Source organism: Homalodisca vitripennis, chromosome 1 (assembly GCF_021130785.1).
Source record: "Homalodisca vitripennis isolate AUS2020 chromosome 1, UT_GWSS_2.1, whole genome shotgun sequence".
Classification (NCBI taxonomy): domain Eukaryota; kingdom Metazoa; phylum Arthropoda; class Insecta; order Hemiptera; family Cicadellidae; genus Homalodisca; species Homalodisca vitripennis.
The window spans coordinates 83,517,621-83,537,650 of NC_060207.1; the positions used below are offsets into that span (position 1 = coordinate 83,517,621).

The 20,030-nt window shown below is 33.2% G+C and overlaps 1 protein-coding gene across 2 annotated transcripts in view; it reads left to right on the forward strand.

Moving 5' to 3' along the window:
• Positions 1 to 1,214: 1,214 nt before the first annotated feature.
• The window catches only part of LOC124365877 (transcription factor CP2-like protein 1), a 188,721-nt gene continuing 169,905 nt past the window's right edge, over positions 1,215 to 20,030 (forward strand). For both annotated transcript variants that reach the window (XM_046821979.1, XM_046822013.1), the window contains exon 1: positions 1,215 to 1,340. The gene's annotated coding sequence lies outside the window, so the exon portion shown is untranslated. The remainder of the gene's footprint in view (positions 1,341 to 20,030) is intronic.

Below are 20,030 nucleotides of genomic sequence, written 5' to 3' on the forward strand. Positions count from 1 at the left end.
AGATTGACTTCTAATGGACAGATGTTCACAATTTTCAATTTCAATGTAAAGATAGTAAAGATGGAGTTAAAAACCAATTTTCAACTCTTCGAAATATGCTTTTGTTATCAAGTGATGAGAGGATACTGCGCTAAACATGCGTCCAGTTTTGTTAAATCTGTTCGTGGCTAATTTTAAATATATGAAAACTTTTAAAGGTAAAATCCTAGAGATCTTATGTGTAAAGTATCGTAGCTCGAATATAAATTGTACTCATGTTGGGTATCTACAATAATAAAATCAAAAGCAAGGGTACATGACGTGCTTTCGAAGCCCTATGTTAATACCTTGAAGATTTCTTTGACCTGACAATTCACTGAACTTATAAACGTACACATTTCAATAAATATATACTGTATGCAGAAAATAAATGCTCAGAGGCTTCTTTATACAATAGAAGAAAAATACTTCATATAAATCCTTTAATATTTCGACAATATAGTCGAAATATTAAAGGATTTATATTATGAAGTCTTTTTCTTCTATATTGTGTGTGTTTGTGTGTGTGTGGGTTTGTGTGTGTGTGTGTTTGTGTGTGTGTGTGTGTGTGTGTGTGTGTTTGTGTGTGTTTGTGTGTGTGTGTGTGTTTGTGTGTGTGTGTGTGTGTGTGTGTGTATGTGTGTGTGTGTGTGTGTGTGTGGTGTGTGTGTGTGTGTGTGTGTGTGTGTGTGTGTGTGTGTGTGTGTGTGTGTGTGTGTGTGTGTGTGTGTGTGTGTGTGTGTGTGTGTGTGTGTGTGTGATTTTTACGCTTATAGAGACCAATAATTTTCTGGAAAAAAATAAAGGCTACAGCGTCTGTATAAAGTAAGTGAATAATTAAATATGAATAAATATAAAAATATAAATTCGTCATAAAATGAGACAATAGCGTGATAAAACAGAATACTACTAGTTTGTGGTTTTATTATTTCATTACTCTAGAGTATATACGATGAGTCTTTTGGTTTACTTAAGACTATTAGAATAATACTGGTCGAAATCGTAAATGAAATATTTTAATAATTGTTCAAATTATTGAAAAATTTATTTATAGCATATTAGAAAATAAAATTTAAGTACAACCAGTGTATACAACATTATAGAGAAAAGTTAACATATTATACCATGATGTACTCTGGTTGGCCTAGTAAAATATAAACAATCAATCTATCATTGATATTCAAGACTCAAAAAAGTTCAGCAGATTGCCGTCACAGTATCACAGGTGCCAGGTGCTAAACTTGCCAATTGCCAGTCAAAAATGGTGGTGTGGGACTATAATCTTGTGTTCAACAGTTAAAATCGTTATCTCAGTTAATTTGGTAAGTGCTAAAATCATATTTATAAGTTATTGACGTTTTTATATCATGGATTGTGTTACACTATACGATTTTTATAAGTTTCAAGTGTAATATTGTGGGGAATACTATTTTCATTTCTAGGCACTGTATCTGTAGATAAACAAAAATTGACATATTTAGGACATGAGCACTTCTGAAAAGCAATGAAGAGCAGATTAATTCAAATCAAAATACAATTATTCTGATTTCTCCAGTTCTCAGGTTTTACTAAAAACTAAGCTTTGCAGCCTCCTTTACATTTATTTGTACTAGGGGACTGTGTTATAACATTATGAAGCTAGGTTGTAAGTATTAGTAAATCTCTTATTACAAGGGAATTCTTTAATCTACATCTACATACATTCTTTGGAGGTTAGATGGTATGTGATAGGGAATTGGTTTCACCAGACAAACTTGAAGTGTTGAATAGGCTACCTTATCTTGATCATCAGCAATTATAAACTATCAATATTTAGTTTATTTCATTTGCATTTGGTGATGTACATGAAATGGCTGCAGTATAATAAGCGGCCACCTACACAATCAGATTATGATTATCAAATGATTTGAATCATCAATATTCATGACCATCCAAAAGACTGAAAGTAAAATGTCGGAACAAATAACATAATAGATATTTCGGGTAGGGTACGATAAGCGGACCCGGTTTTTTTATATCGAAGAATGTAATCATCGATATCTACTATTCGCATCTCAAATCCTAGACTATCAATCGATATAAAAGTATCTATAGTCCTCAATAACAATCATATGTTTTAAATTAAAATATAAATTTAATATTTACAGTGATCAAACAAATTATTATAACCAAAATTAGGAAAACTGAAGACGACCATATTTGCTCCTCTCACAGTTACAGTTGTTTCTTTCCCACAAATTTCACAAAATGGGGTTTTTGGTACGAGTCCAACATGTTGAAACCACGAAAAACACGTCTTATCATCCTTCAAAGCAATGTCATGTAGTTTTCTAAAATTTACTGCCATTTTTAATAATCAAATGTTACACTTGTATTATCAAACGTGTATTATTTGAAAGTGATTCCAGCTGTTGATATAGATTATTTTAAGTTAATTGTTCAAAATAATTAATTACTATCGATTTATTATATTGATGGATATGATTAATTAATATAGTTTGCCAATTTCGATATACAAAACCGGGTCCGCTTATCGTACCCTATCCGATATTTCAAAGAAAAATATGGTTTTACTAGTTTTCAATCTTAGAAATTAATGTATAAATATTAATATAATTTACAAATTATAATATAATATATAACTACAACAAAACATAATATTTACTTATAGTACTTATGTATTTTCAAGGATAAACGTGACTGCTTGTGAAACAAAGAAGACACATAGGTCACTGTTCTTACCTCCATTAATCAATAACAAAACACATGATTTTAATTTTTAATTTATTTCCACACACGTTACTTTAACCCATTGCGGATCACTGACGAGCTGGGCTCGTCACGCAGCGGCCGGGCCTAACGGCACGATGACGAGCTCAGGTCGCAAAAGCGGTCTGCTTTTAAGTTTCCCTCCAAATAGTTCTATTAATATCTGATAGATCGGGCGATCGTCTTCACTTGTCAACTAAGAGTGTTTAACAACGGTCTACATTTAGAGTATTCAAAAGTTTTATAAATATCCTAAAGATCGCAGTTGTATGTCGAAGTTGAAAAATCATTCATATGAGTTTACTCTCTGCATTTTAGCGCTTCTGATTGGGTGTTTTCCTCAGTTGTTATTATAATACTTTTGAGGTTAGTGAAACAGAACTAAACGACACAGACGTACATGTTGGCGGGTTTAGTCTAGACGATGGCCTGGATGTTGTAATCGCTTTGCCCGAGCCGCTTTATTTAGACTATGATTCAGACATCATCCCTGCCACCCCGGAACCTTGCTCGCGTGTTATCGTTCCTACATTACGGATACCCCAGCAGGCCCATGTTCCATCTGAACGAATACCTTCACAGCTGAATTTTCTAGTGTACAATAGCGAGCGATACGATGTGGCGCACCATTGCTGTTCGTGCGGCCGCTGTCCATAAATTAATTCGTGCCCGCTGGTGCCCGCACGCCAAAACAATACAATACGCAATGGGTAAACTAATTTTGAGTGATAATGTCGAACTGAATTGTTTTGGGCTTTTAAAGTCGTACTAGGTCTATAGTGAAGCTATACTTTTATATGTAAAATAAATGTTTGTGTTTCAGATTACATAAAATAACTAAACTTTATTTAAATGACGTTTTTGAGCAGTGTAGTACTTACGATTACTTTAGCTAATCTGAAATGGTACTTCTGCAGGTACTGATGTCGCCAAAAGTACATTCCTTAACCCTCCAAGTGGTAATTAAATCACTAATGTGCTGGGCTGTTTTGAAGCAAAATACATGGTTTCTTAAAAGCCACTTTTTAGATACAAATATACATTCAAAGACCATGTGTTATATATCATTCTTTTCAGAAAAACATGCTTTAGGAAATAAAGATAATTCAAAACACTTACCACTTTTCTCTAAAACAAAAGTCTTAACACATTGACTGCGGCGTAGTTTCACCCCGCTCTAGCAAGTGGCTACACCACACTGAAACAGTAAACAAGCGGTTAATGAGTAGTAAATAATTTCTTTTCTTTTTGTTTTTATTAGATGGTGAGGTTGTAAATGAGTTTTAAAACATGGTTATAAATATTTCAAAATATACAAATGTTTCAAATTTCATTGTGAACAATAAAATTGTCACTTCAAAGCCTTTTGGACAAAAACTACACACACAAAATATAAAAAATAAAAAAATGTTCCGCACACCAAAATTTGCACAATGGACACATTCAAAGTAAACACTTCTCAAACAATATTGGTTCGGATATACGTATAAGCTCACAAAAGCTAAACGTCTGTTATAATAATTATGAATAGTAAAAAAATCTTATCATGGTCCTTTTGTCTATATACATATTTACATTTGACTAAAGAAACTTATTCAGAGTCAGATTCTGATTGCTGCGCTAGCCTCTTTCTTCTGCTTCCCCCTACAGGCCTTCTGAAGTGTTCTAAGGCACTGTAGCAACCAGGATGAACACCACAATCACATCTAGGGCACTAGTACCGACTACGTGTTTGTTTTAAGAAGTAGAACATACAACACACGCACAAAGTTTCACACCAGTCAGTTGCACCAGGTTGTGAGCACCATCTCCAGCTGATTGGCGAATATGGCAAAAGCTGACAAAATCAGCTTACTGTTCTTTTTCATTCTACTCAAAGGCTTACAAAATAGAGCCAGTGTGTAGAGAAATCTCTCCTACGTTGTACTATGAACATTACGGAATAATTAAATAAACCGTTTTACGGTAATTTAACAAAAACGAACATATCGCACAGTGTGATAGTAGCGTTTGGAGGGTTAATAAAAAAGTAATAGTTTATTTGATTTGAACTAAAATAGTACACGATGTTTCATTATATTCATAATATCAAATTTAGAATGTTCAAAACAAGTTTTCTCAAGATCGTTTTTAGATACGTTGTGTTTGTTCTTTCTTTTCTTGCAGCGAAACATTATTTGATTTCCACCTTTTTATCTCGTTAATATAAATCAGAACGATTTGGATTTAAAGGAGCAAGGTCATTATTTTGTAACCATTTAGAACATTGCTCAGTGTTTATAAAAACATTTTGAGCCAATATCTGCATATTCAGCGCCATTGTTCTTGTCGTTGTCACTAGTCTTCTCCTACATAAACAAAATAACAACAGGTGGTAATGACGTCACTAGTCTCAATAAAGAAAGCTGGCAATGATTATTTATGAATATCCACAGGTCAAATATGTCGTATTCGATAGTATCAATATTTAAAATCAATAATCATAATCCAATTGTGTTGGTGGCCGCTTATTATACTGTAGCCCATGAAACAGTAAACAGTAGGTTTCTGTACAGTAAATATAGAACTTAGGGACACCCAATAACTATCTACAACCACCTTTAACCATGATATTGGCAAACATAGGTTTTTGGTTCTGTAACGGCAAATGTCGAAAATCACCATGTACACATTATGTATTCAGCAGTCTTTTATATCTATTTAATCAGGGTTCCAATATTTACACATCATTCAAAACCCTATTTAAGGAATGATTGATTGTTTTAACTCTTCCCACGCCATAGACGGATATATTAGAATGGTACTTTGACCAAAACACCAAATACAGTTATATTCGATATTATAGATTATGTCTCTTGGAGAGTTTTTTAGTTCACAAAAGGTTTTCAAAATTCCCGGTGCATGCTCCGTGCTTATCGCGGCTGCCAAGGAAGTATTTATAAATGACCTTCACTCTGCGGCAGGGTGAAGGGAGTGTTCTTTGTCTTAACTCAGACCACCTGCCTGTCAGTTTTATGAGCGTCTCCTACAGAGCCATAACCAGACATATCTGTGGCATGTATTACTGCGTTCAGGTAGAGTACGATAAGCGGACCCGGTTTTTATATTGATTAGTATAATTATTGATACTAAATCATAATCGAATACGAGTATGTCAATTAAATCAGCATACTATATTCATAATAACTATATTTAAAATAAAAATAATTAATGTAATACACATAGCATCAATTTCATATATAATAAAGGAGCTATAACGATCAAACAAACAATTAAAACCTAAAATGTGAAAACTCATAAAACATTCATATAAGAAAATATGAAATATGCATAACTATTTATGATTTTTCCTGGGTAGCAATGGTTAACTGCTTGCAAGAAGTTGTTATACAACATCTTACTTGCTTGGTGAGTGCACTACCACTACACCACAGAGCCCTTACTTTTTATGATTGAATTATTTTGTATTTGGCCGTTTCTGTCACAATGTGTTTTAACCAAACTAACATATAATCGAAAGATGAAATACCTGTCAAACAACTTTGTTTTACATTCATTACTGTTTATGGTACTTTGGTATTATTCGTAGGTCAGTATTTTTTTAACAGTTTTTGCTACCGAAGGCCTACAAAAACTACATTATCGTCCCAGATTTTCCAACTTCCAACATCAGATCAAGTTGGACGATCTGTCACGTGATCTTAGGTCTAGAAATTGCCAATCAGAAATGTTTCTGGACATCCATGTAGGCTTCGGTGGTGCCTTCTCGCACCAAGATACATAAATTTAAGTTCAGATCACATGAGTGCTCATAAATGCCGACTTTTAACTTTTTATATTCATAATACGTATGTATTTATGCCTATATAATAAATAGTAGATGGGGAGAGAGTGACCTACTTCTCGCCTACATCGTTTCCTTTTGTGAGGCAGAAAACAAGGAAACATTGTCATAATATATATATATATATATATATATATATATATATATGTATATAATATATATGTGTATATATATGTATATATATAATTTTTCAATAAACATTGAATCACAAAAAGAAATTGCTCCGCTGGCACTCGAACCCAGATCTCTCACTTGCCAGGTGAATGTACTACCATTACACCACAGAGCCCTCACTTTTTACGATTCAATTATATTGTATTTGGCCATATCTATTACATATGCGTTTAAATAACTAAACTAACATGATCGGAAGACCAAATACCTGTCAAACGACTTTTTTTTGGATATAAATATATATATTAGCTAGGACTTTGATGAAGATAGTGTAGAAAGATCAAAGATTATTTTCTTTAAGTGATGAAAGCTACTCAAGCATCCTTATAAATTACTAGTCAAATATTTAGTTTTTAAGAAAAGTAGTTTTTATATATCATGGTTAAATAGATTTACTCTAATAATTTATTATTTAAATATTTTTACTGATTATAAAATGTGAACTTGATTATTATTGTAAGGAATTTATGAAAAAACAAGTTTGTACAATAAAGATGAAAAATTTATCATAAGCGAAGTATTATAAAAAGCTACAAATATTTTATATGACACAATATACATAGATTAAAGCATTTTGGATTTTACTCGCTGCCACTCTCATCAGAATGGTGCCTCTCACTATTGTGGACATGATGGGCAATCATAATAATTTTTATGCAAAGTTTTTAATGTTTTGTAAAGGTGATGGTAATTCTAAGCAATATATGGGTCAACCTCGATTTTTCTCATATTACAATATAATGTTCCAATAGTCAATTAGAAAAGGAAATGACTAGAATTTCTTGCCGGAAAGCAGTTATAGGGAGCAGGTAACCGCCAGACGGTCATAGAGTTACCTATTAGTGATCAGGGGCACTGACGTGATCTGGGCTTCAAATTTGGAACTACTCGAGTTAATTTTTTTTTCTAAAAGAGCAAGCAGCGCGAAGCGCTGCGCAGCAGGCAGGCATCGTGCGTGATCCTTTTATTTATTAAAAATTTCTGATAAATTGTTATTACATATTACAATATAATGTAGGTAATGTATGTAAAACAATTTTAAACACATAATTACATGCTGGAAAGCAAAGTAAACCAATATAATCCGCCCAATACAAAATCTCCGTAAAAATCTGGTAAAGGAATCTGTCATTCCTTTGGCCTGAATCAATTCAGTATAGACGAAGATCATGCACGATGCTTGCCCGCTGCGCAGCGCTTCGCGCTGCTTGCTCTTTTAGAAAAAAAATTAACTCGAGTTGTTCTAAATTTGAAGCCCAGATCACGTCAGTGCCCCTGATCACTAATAGGTAATTCTCGCGGTTGCCTGCTCCCTATAACTGCTTTCCAGCAAGAAATTCTAGTCATTCCTTTTCTAATTGACTATTGGAACATTATATTGTAATATGAGTTGCCTGCTCCCTATAACTGCTTTCCGGCAAGAAATTCTAGTCATTTCATATTCTAATTGACTATTGGAACATTATATTGTAATATGAGAAAAATCGAGGTTGACCCATATATTGCTTAGAATTACCAAGGTGATATATATGTTTACGTTTATCTCTATGTAACAACTTAAAAAGTAAAAAGAACCTTTTAGAAACCTCTTGTTCAAAAGGCCTGTGGTGGATCATTTGCCAATGGGAAAGGATTTTAAAATAGCCTGGTATGGGCATTTTGTGACTTCAGGTTTAAAACTATCAAATATATTTATACATGATCTAAAATGTTATTTTTCATGAAATGTATTGGAAACTAATTAAAAGATCTAAATTGGATTTACTAATATTAATAATAAATTCTGAGATTGCATTACATAAATTTAACATTATTTATTTACAACTCATTAAATTAACAAAGAAACATTGAAAAATACATAAAGCACTGCAAAATACTTATTAGAAACAATTAATATTCTTTTATCACACTAAACACGTTCTAGAAAACCGATATTCAACCTAACTGGTGCTGAAAGCAAGCGAGGTCACAAAATGATCAGACTTTCACCAGCTTCTAAACATCAATATCTAAACTTAGAGGATTACCACTTAGTTCAAATAAAAATAAAACCCTTTAGCTTTCACAATATGTAAGTAAAAATTATAACAACTATTTTAAACCTGTTTGATTTGTTAGCATTAGTAATACCAGTTGTTTTTATCAACTGATAGCATAAACATTGATAAATTTTAGCCTTATTTATAAAATTTGTTGGTTGAAAGCTACCAATTGTACATAAAAGCGCCCAATTCACTACTTCTTCTACAAATATAGATATTGACAGTAGATATCGCAATTGTTCACCTGTGAAACAATGAGAATACCTCTTCAAGTATATAACACTATACTTTGTAGTCTAGGTGTCTCTCATGTCAAAAGAATGCAGACTTCCTTTTGAGGTTCTTCATCTCCGACTTTTTTATCCATTCAGACGAACATGACTCTGGTTTCCAGGGGTCAAGTCTTTCAGTGCAGATTTCAGACGCTGCACTTAGAGGAAGGTGAACTGGAGCTAAACTCAACATTCACATTGACAATACAACTACAAGGATCTGTAACAAATAATAATCTAAGAAGAATTTTCCAAACTTCATCAATTTCATTGTGGTTGCTAGCCATGCTGTGGCAAAGTGGGTGAATACAAAAGTTGATAATTTTCTTTTGGCTAAATAAAATATTGGTCAGTAATATTATATGCATGAAAATAAAACTTAGAATATCATCTTTCCAATGGCATACAGTTTATTTTGGTTTGATACTGTATTCAACATTCAATCGGAAACAGAATGAAGTACTATAACATTTGGTGGTTGCGACTGTAAGAATTATATTAGACCAACAAATTTTGTCGCTTTCACTTATAAATAAGATTGTTGGGATAGCTAAAGCAAATTATTATTGTTGAAATTTTAATAACCACATGGGTTCAGACCACAAGAGTCAGAACAAAATTAGTTGCAATCGAATCATAATTTATTTCCCAAAAATATTTACATGCGAGCACATTTACTATCAAATCTATATTATCTTGTTACTATAATAGTTAAATGTGTACTTAAAAAACATTAAAGATGAAAATATTACACTTGTCAAATTAAAGTGGCCTAGGAAATGAGCCTACATGGGCAGAAAGCCTGTGCGCAGGCTCGAGTTGCTTCCCTGGAGGTTGTGGACGAATTGAATCGGGTGATTAATTATCATATAACATCAACACCACACACACACACACACACACACACACACACGTGCGCGCAAAGAACCGTATTTACATAATACGGTATTGAAATTTATTAGCGTACATACTACCAATATTTTAAAGGAAAGATTTAAAGAGATGAAAAACAATTAATGAATGGTGTATTTTAAAGATCAAAAGGTCAACACGCAGAACAACCTAACCTATTACTAGCAGATTTCTTGCCGAAATGTTTTGAAATAAAAAATAAATGTATAAAATAGGAAAAAACCATAGAGGCATCGGTGCTGTTGAAGTGGCATTAAGAGGGGGGAGGCAGGGTCAAAAGTCAGGTCCGTCTGTAGTCAGTCGTGATAATTGCCTCGGCCTCCTCTGCGCTGATAAGATACAGCCATTCATTCGAGCGTTTCTTGCATGTATATATTGACGGTGAGTTGAATATTTGGTTGTCAGGAAAGTATTTACAGATATTTCTATACAGAATATGGGATATATAAAGAGAATTTGTAGATGAGAAGGATTTACTGATTTGCATTTATGAGACACCAATATTCCGTGAGTATCGTGTGTTATGAGAATGCGAAGTTGTAGAGAAAATTGTATAAAAATGTTTATAAATATGAACAAGGAGTGTTTTAATGAATATTTTTCGAATTGATAGAATGGCAGTTTCCTGATAAAGTGTCAGTAGGATATCTGCTAGATTTTTTGAAACCGGCTTTTAAGATTGCCTTCTGAACCACTTGCAGAGGTTGCAAAAGAGTTTTATACGCTCCACCCCAGGCTATTATTCCAAACGAGAACAACGATTGGGCATAGGCGAAATAAGCAAGTTTAATTTCTTTTTCATTTAAAATTTCACTTAATTGTTTAAACGCAAATATATATTTCTTTGCTCTCTTTTTTACATATTCAACACGTGCAGACCATTTTAAGCGCTTGTCAAAGAATACACCCAAATATTTATAAGACGATACATTTTCAATAGCTTCACAAGAACAAAGTTCATTGTTGTAACTGCCACAATTATGGACCACGAGGTCGCCGAGGGCATAGTCTGTGGTCTCCCGGAGAGAGATGGGCATAAACTTAGTCTTTGATGTATAGTTTAGTTGTATAGTTTAGTTTGTGTCTTTGTCTTGTTTAATTGTTGTGGTAGTTTGAAAAAACTGTCATATGTTGATTATTTGCTAAAAAATACACACTTATCGGATTTGTTTAGTCTTTTCATAACACTGTGTGCATGGAAACAATAATCATTTTAAAATACAGAACAAGGTAATATTTGTTATTTAAAGAAATATAATTACTTGTCTCTTGTGCATTTTCCACTTTGACAAAGATTTTTGTCCAGTAAATATTCTGCACTCATAAATAATATTTTTTCAATAAACTATAAACTTTTTATTCATTCTTATCTAAAAAATCATTCTTTTTCAAGTTAGCTATATGAAAGATTATTAGAATAAGGTGTACTTCATTTTAGAACTAATGAGTTATAATTGCACTATAATAGGATTCTCCCAGTAAGATTTATCTTTTCTTATATCAAATTAAAGATTAAAGACCAAAAGAATTTATTTTGAGACAGCTTTGTAACTGTACGTTGGCTTTTTTCACAAATTTTAGCCGCGTGCTTGTAGTTGGATGCTAGTTCTCCTTAGACATATTTCTGATAACGTCCTAGTTGGGCGTTGTTGTCAACAAAGGATTAAAGGTATCGATTGAAGATTATTGTATATTATTGTGCTGTTCCATCTGCTCAAATAAGGCAAAGAAAAGAAACAATGTGTAGAAGAGGTCTTTCAGTTTAGCTTTATGACCTAATTCATAGTAACGTTTTCTTACTGCTGTGTTGTAAGTTCTGTATTGAGTGATCAATTTGTTAAGGTTTATCAGAAATGTATAGAGACTGATTTAGTCAGCACAATCTAAAATGTTTATCGATGGTGGTGATTTTTTTTATGCGTTACAACATGTGTACATGTGAAAAAAACTACTTTTACATCTTGTTTTATATAAGGATAAGAGAACAAAAATACTAGAAGTAATAACAATGAAACATGTCTACATTGCAGTGTAACATCGTCATCAAGAAGTAAAAGATAATAACTCTTCGTGATTTTTGCCTTAATATTCTGTTCATAGCAATTGTGAATAAATGTACTACTAAAAATATTGTTCCTACACAATTTTATTGTTCCTGTTTTATTCTGTTGTCTTAATATTGCACAAGAAGCATTTCTATGACAACTGTGTATCATACAAGTAGTTCTGGCATTTTATGCTAGATGTCAGCACTTTCTTGGTCCTCTGTCAAGAGTGTTTGTACCTTGGTGAGTTCGCTATAGACGCATAGTGGTGCTGACAGCTACCACATGTTGTTGCATGTCATCCGTCCTGGAAGTATTTTATAGTTTTATATCTAGATTTTATTGTATCATGAAAATATCCATGCACAAACAGATGATTAGCTTTGTTAGCATGATGGTCATGGTGATAGACATGGACTCAGATAGTATAAATTACATAGTGGACGATGATATGTTACAAAAATTTTAAAAAGATACTAAAAACAACTATTTAAAAAAAAATATATATCTAAACTCTACAAACCTGTCTCTGTATAAAAACGGCAAAACACTTTAGCAAAATAACATATTTTAAATTACAAGTATAAAACTGTAAGCGGTTAATTTGGACTCTAAGAACACACGCGCACATGCATGCATGACAAATTAGTCATTAAAAATATAGACCTGAAACAAAGTAAATTATATTAGACTATCAAATATAAATTCATCTTTTAGTTTATTAGTAATAATATAAAAAAGTCACTAATCTCAATAAAATATAGTTAAAATTTTCAATTCTAAAACAGTAATATAGAAATTTTATACCTAGGCTACGTATTCTTCAGTTTTTAAGTGTAAAATATTAAGAAAGAGGTGATAAAGGAGAAGTTTAAAGTAAGACAATGTTTAATATTTAACACTATTGATTAATTAAAATAATTGTTATTTGTTAATCACAAATTACAATATAAAATAACTGGAAGCTATTATATAAAAATCAAATAGTGTCTCTCTGTGTGCGTGTTTTACTCAATCATGTAAAAACTGCTGGACAGATTATGTGGAAAATGACAAGAGTCCCATTATTTATTACATCATGAGTGTGTTAACTGGAAAGCTGGGAACATAACACTGTTCATTATTCCTCCTCGCTGCCCAAAAATAGTTCAATTGTTGCTGAATTTGTTTATCATGAAATATTAGAGAGAAATTCGAGTTATTTCACTGTACTTATAAAAACTGTTTCCTCTCCAACTTGAGGGCCCTAAAACACTACTCATATCACTTAGCTCTCATAGTTTCTCTTTACTGCGGTTATTGCAAGATATACGAATCAGCAATGTCGAGCGTGGTTGCTACTTGGATTAGTGAATGCTGAGCGATCCTGTCTTTGCAAGCAGCCTGCCTGCCCGGCCATTGGTGGTGGTTCTGAAATCACTGTGCCTTTAAGCCATTAGACCCCAGGTTAAGTGTTAGAGAGGGCTTATTGGAACTAACTGAGCCTGGTAAAACAAGACATTCTTGACTTTGAATTTAGCTGAGAAGTGTTTAGAATGTTTTTTAAAATTAATATGCTCACGATGTATCTGTTTTACCTTAGGAAATTGCATGCAAAGCTACGAGTAACTTCTAGTAATAATATAGTAAAAAAGATAAATTGTGGTTAAAGATAAATAGCTTTACTAAATTGATTATGATGATTTAATATAAAATATGTAAGTTTGAAGTAATCCTACAGGATGTACAGAAAAAGTATGTCTAAAAATAGTCCAAGGGAGCTTTATTTCACTTAACACAGGCATAATTGTTCTTGGTATAACTTGCTATAGGCTCTACTATTAATGGAATATTTTAAACAAAATTTAATTAAGGAAAAATGGTTGTGGAAGATTGCACTTGTACTATCCATCGCTATTAAAGCAAAATAATTATAGATCACTTTTGTAGGTTAATTTAATTATGAAATGAGTATGTGGTTGGTGATAATTATTATAAGTCATCTCATTTATGGTTTAACACTCTTATCACTGGACCCAGACTCATTACCAGACTTTCATTCACCAGATTCCGGATATTTTATAATGCTTTCCTAAATGAAACTATTTTGTCCATAAGTACTCTGATTTCTTAAATTATATAGGGTATTTATTATAATGATTGCAAATAATACTAACATTGCTATTATACATGCACAAACATAAATAAACACAACCACACACTATAGGTATGTGTTATTAGTTACCAGATTCTAATTTGGTAATGAGAGTTTGATTTATATATTTGGTAATTCCATAGTAGTTCTTTTTATGTATATCAATCATATAAATAGTAATATATTTAATTATGCCTACAATGATTTCTTTCAATGGACTTCTGTTTACAAGCTCATAGGATCCTTCTTCTTCTTCCATGGGATGGCCTACTGTCATGCACTTAAGCCTTAAGGTACTTTTGTGCACCCCGGAAGCACACCATGAAAACAACCTATCAGGTCATCCTGGGAAAATTCACCACCCTTGTCCAAACTACTAAAGATGGTATACCGCTCCCTTGCTATTGTAGGACAATTAAAGAGCAAGTGTTCAGCAGTTTCATCCTGCTCATCACAAATTCTACAGAACGGATCCTCCTGAAGGATGTCGACTCTGTGAAGATGCTTCCTCATGTGACCATGTCCCGTGATCAGACCTATAACCTGAGAAGACATTGGTACTTAGTGAGAGAAGGTCAGACGCCACTCTGAAGGAAGGCGTCTGTAGTACCATTTGCTCATTCTCATGCCCCGATGCAACCTCCACCTTTTCTCATGTTCAGCACGAACCCATTTCGAGACAGCCCCAAAGGATTCACACCTTGGAATACTGCAGAACGGTTGAGGGCCTGTCATAATCGACGCTGAGCCCCGGTTGGCCAGGGCATCAGCTCTTTCATTCCCAGGGATCCCCTTATGACCAGGAACCCAACAAACAGTCACATTGTTGATTCTGGCTAGGGAAGAAACGACTTGATAGCAATCCCAGACAAGTTTTGATTTGAACACACAAGAGTCCAGCGCCATCAGTGCTGCCTGACTACCCGTGAAAATATTGATCGTCTTACTCCTATAACGCAGACAAAGATTCTCACGAGCACATTCCATAATGACTGCGACTTCCGCCTGAAAAACTGTAGGATAAGGACCCATAGGGGCATCCAGCTCTCTGCATGGTCTCACCCCCACAATTCCAGCGCTTCTGCCGCTTTTTGTTTTACAGCCGTCTATAAACCATTCAAGACTAATTCCTTTAGCAATTGTTAACCTGTACTGCAACTTGTCTTATGATGCCATAAAGATTGCTATGAATAAGTTATTCTACTCTCTATCTCTCAACCATTGAACAGTGGCATTGGAGGAGCATGGCAACTTGTCTGACACAACTTTGAACAAAGTAAATGTGGTCACATGAAGTAAATATCTCTTTGTGAACACGATATATTCTCAGGGATACTTACAGGATACAATTAAAATTACTGCCGAGATCCACTTGAAACAGAGGTAGGCTTCGATAAATATTTTGTTACCCAAATTATTATCTGGTAGAAATCACACTACCTCACAATTGTTTGAGAGTGATATAATTATTATTTATGTATCTGACGGTCGGTTAGTGTATCAAGTTAAGTAAAATATGATTTATGAAAAATCTTTTAATATTTTTAACTGCTTTCAATACTCTCCTATTTCAGTCTCCACCAAAACTAGCACGGCTGATGATAAATGTATTTCTTAGGAGAATTTTCTCTACTGATTGCAAGAAAAACTTGGCTGTGTGCTTATACAATTCAAATTGGCTCTTAGCTTCTAGACTATTCTCTTCTAGTTATAACATTGAATTGATGAATTGTATTGACAATCTTTTATAATTACTACTGGATTGATTATCTGTCTATCTGGTCACAAAATTGGCCAACTGCCTAATGTCTGCAGAACACATTGCTTATGTGTACCAGGGCAAATATTTTGGTGGTGTGCTTGTTATCTTCTAGTTCTGATCCTGGTTTTACCCATTTTTACCTTCTCTCTGTCCTAGACGGTTGGGTGCTACCTATAAAGATTGATACCAGTGGACTGAACAATGTTCTGCTTGTAGGGTTCTAGTTTAGGTTGGATTTGTATCAGTAGTGGTTGTCATTCCAGTGAAACATAGTAAAGAGGAACATAATGATTTAATGCATCCCTGGGCTCACTGTACAGTCTTGTTCACATGGACTTGCCAAGTGGTATTGGTTAGACTGGGGTTTGATAATGCCTCAGCCTATGTCAGAGACAGTGGATGTTGTGGGTGACTGAAGTTTGATTGAGTATTTGTTTGCTGCATATGCACACTATTTCTTAGGACTTTGGGAGGATGGTGTTTATACCTGATGCATAGATCTGTGAAAGCCATGTCACCAAAGTTTTCTTCATGGTCAATCTGGGCTTTAAGACAAAGTGTGTTTAATCTGTTGAGATCTACAAGCTATGTCATGCTTGACAAATAAAATAGGAATAAAAAGGAAACCAGCCTTTTCTCATATTATTATTTTATTCTTTACTTGTGTGAACAAAATTTATTTTTAAATTACATGGTGATATGATTCACCTACTAATGAATGTACGCTTAGGAATATATTTCTTTTATGTTATAAGTTTTTTCAAATTGTAGTTAATATTTGTGAAATATTTGAAACTGTATATTATATCTTTAACATCTGATATAGATTTTTAATCACTATTTATGTACAAAAGTTATTAATTTTACAAGTAGACGATATTTTATAGTGTTTGGGTTATGAATTATTATAGGCTGTTGTTAAAATTAGTTATAAAAATAGTTCTTAATGTTGTTGTGTTGGTTACAGTGGAGATTCCGACAATATCTTTTTACTTTGTAGTGCGTAATGAACGGGGCTGCAGTGGATTGTCGCCAAGATCGAGCTCTCCGCTCGCAGCACAGGGACAACAGTGGTCTCCGTACTCCCGGGTATCATCAGCATACTGACCGTCCTCACCAACAAAACTCGCAACTTCAACACAGTAAGGCAATGAATTATCATTCGTTATCAGATCACTATTTAAGAGATGATTTAACAGAATATGTTGGACACGATGATGAGCACAGTGGTGATACAAGACTTGAACTGTCAAATGAAAATGTGTGGGACCCAAGACCAAGGGGCTGTAAAATATGGAGCAGAGTACCACTTGAATTGCCAGTACCCCAGTTTGAAATCGATGAGCATTATGTTGGTGAACTCCCAAACAGAATGGGAAAAGTGTCAGAAAGTTCAAAAAATTTAGACCTTGACACACGGATAGATTTATTGATTAAAAGTAAAGCTTTAGCAGTAATGCATCCCATTTTTTCTGAATTGGAAGAGTCTGAAAAATCAAGTGATGATTCAGACTATGAGCTGTTTTTAAATAAACCTAAGAGAACAACCTCACTTAAAAAAAAATGCACGTCATCATCTGAAGACCTAGTCCAATGGTCTGAAAATGCAGATGACCCTGAAACTCCTCTGTCCAGGACTCCCTCACCATTTCTTTCTAGAGCCACTTACTTGTTTTGGTTCAACAAGGCGATCGAACTCAAACAACAGGCCAAGGAACAAGAGCAAGCTCTATTGGAAAAAGCTGCTAAAAAGTTGATTCAAGACAACTTTTCAACAGGTAAAATAAACAGAAATAAAAATTGTTTTCCGGAGAAAAAGTTACTATCAAAAAATTTAGTAGACGAGATCTGTAAAGAATTGAAAGAAGCAGTAAGGCAAGAGTTTATTACACAAGTGTTAGAAAAAACTGTTTTTAATACTTTGGATGACTGGTGGGACGAACAGAAACATTCTAGACAGGAGGTTAAGGATATTAAAAGTCCAAAACCACACAGCTCAGAAAATACTGGCAAATTTGTAAATAAATCTAAACAACATTCAAGTGAGGCTTGTAACAATACGTTGGCTCTCAAATCAAAATTTGACAGTGAGAGTTTTATTCCTCTAAAGTCACAACCTGCTGAGATAGAATTACATTATGAAAATACCAATTTTAAATCTTATTATTCGAAAAATGAAGTGAAAATGAAAAATAAAGAAATTTGTTATGCAGGAGACCCAGTTGATCAAAATGAACCTAACATTGGTATAATGGAGTGCAACAGTAACATAAAGGAAGATAATGTAGGCCTATTGTGTGAGATTCCAAGTTCCAGAGAATCGAACTTTAAGAAAACTGAGTTGGTTGATGATGGTGGAAATCTCCAAATTTGTGATAGTCCAATGGTCGAGGGTGATCTAAGTGTAAAGTGTGATAACAGCAAAGAAATTGTAATTAGCATTTTAAATACCATATTGGACAATGTAGAACAGTATATAGCTGAAAGGTGTGATGTGTTGAATAGAAAACACGATGAAGAATCTTCTTATACGACTGAACCCACAGTAGTTACCAGTGCAGAAACTAAAGGTTGAAATTTACATTTCCAAACTGTTGCAACAGATATTCTTTGTACACTTTTTACTGGTAAAATAGCAGACTGCAACATTATAGGATGCTATGTCGACAAATTTTATTTTATCAGAACATGTTGTCATGGTAGAACAGTGCTATGTACAGAAATAGATGTAAAATCGTTGATGTTTGCTCAGTTATTTTAGCTTTAAGCATAGTTGGAAAGTTATAGCAACTAATTTCTGAAGGAATTAGTTGCTTTGTTTTTAAAATGTTTGTTTTTGTAAAACTACTAACAACAGTTAATAAACTGGCAATATTGTTTTATGAAGAAATTTAAGAACTTTGGTATCAGAAAATATAATATTTTAAAACAATCTAATATTAAAAAAAGATATCTCAAAAAAATAAATTCTGCTTATTATAAAAACTAACTAGTATTCATTTTTTATGCCTTTTGAAAAAATATATATATATGTAAACATATCTGGTTTAAACTTCAAAATATATATGACACATTCTTTTTTGCTTCTGTATGTTTTTTGAACGAATAAAAATGTATAGATATACAAACATTTCTGTGAGTTTAAGGAATACAGTGCACCTAGAGAGTGCAAATGAATTATGATTACACAAAAGTTTATTTCAAGATGTCATTTTGATCTGTTATATTTTGCTATTCGTTTTTAAATTTATTATTTCTGCTTATCATTCAGTTGTTGTTTACTGAAGAATTTGCTTCCAAAACAGGCACCTGTTACTTAAAAGTATGTGTTAGTTTTAGTACTTTGTTATCTATATATTATATTTTTACAGTATTATTGTTTAAATTCTGTAAGAAAGTTACACCAATATAATGTAAGACTTGGAAATTATGTTTAAACCATTTGTACATTTTTATAGAAATAGTACTGAAGTGGTACTAATAATAAAAAGTACTGGTACACATTGTACATAGTATGGACACACTCTACTTGTTCACTAAATTTAGCAGCTCATGTTAACATATTTGTCTTGTTATAAGTCCATATACATTATGATTAATAATGTACAATTAACTATAATTTCAGTCATAAAAACTCTTATTTTTTATTTTCTTGTTAATATTTTCAACAAACACATTTGTATTTCTTTTCAAAGTAAATTTTCAGTCTTAAAATGAGATGTGTGTTTAGAATCTTTCAATAATCAGTGCCTTTTTTTCATCTCTCATAGTTTTAAAAACTCTAAAACTTCAAGCGATTTGGCTAAGATACAACCAACAACAACAAGATACAACTGTCATTGCTGCAGCAATCCAACAGACTTAGCAGGGTTGGAGTGGGGAGACCAAATTGTGTTTCCCCTCCACCATCTACTCAAGTTTCATCTTCCCAGTTCATTCAGTTCACTATTTGCTCTAGTTGAAACTGGTTTATGATTTGACTGTTGGAAAAATGCTGAGCCATCAGAAATAGCAACATAACAATGAAAAATATTTGTCAGAAAATCCTTAACTAAAAC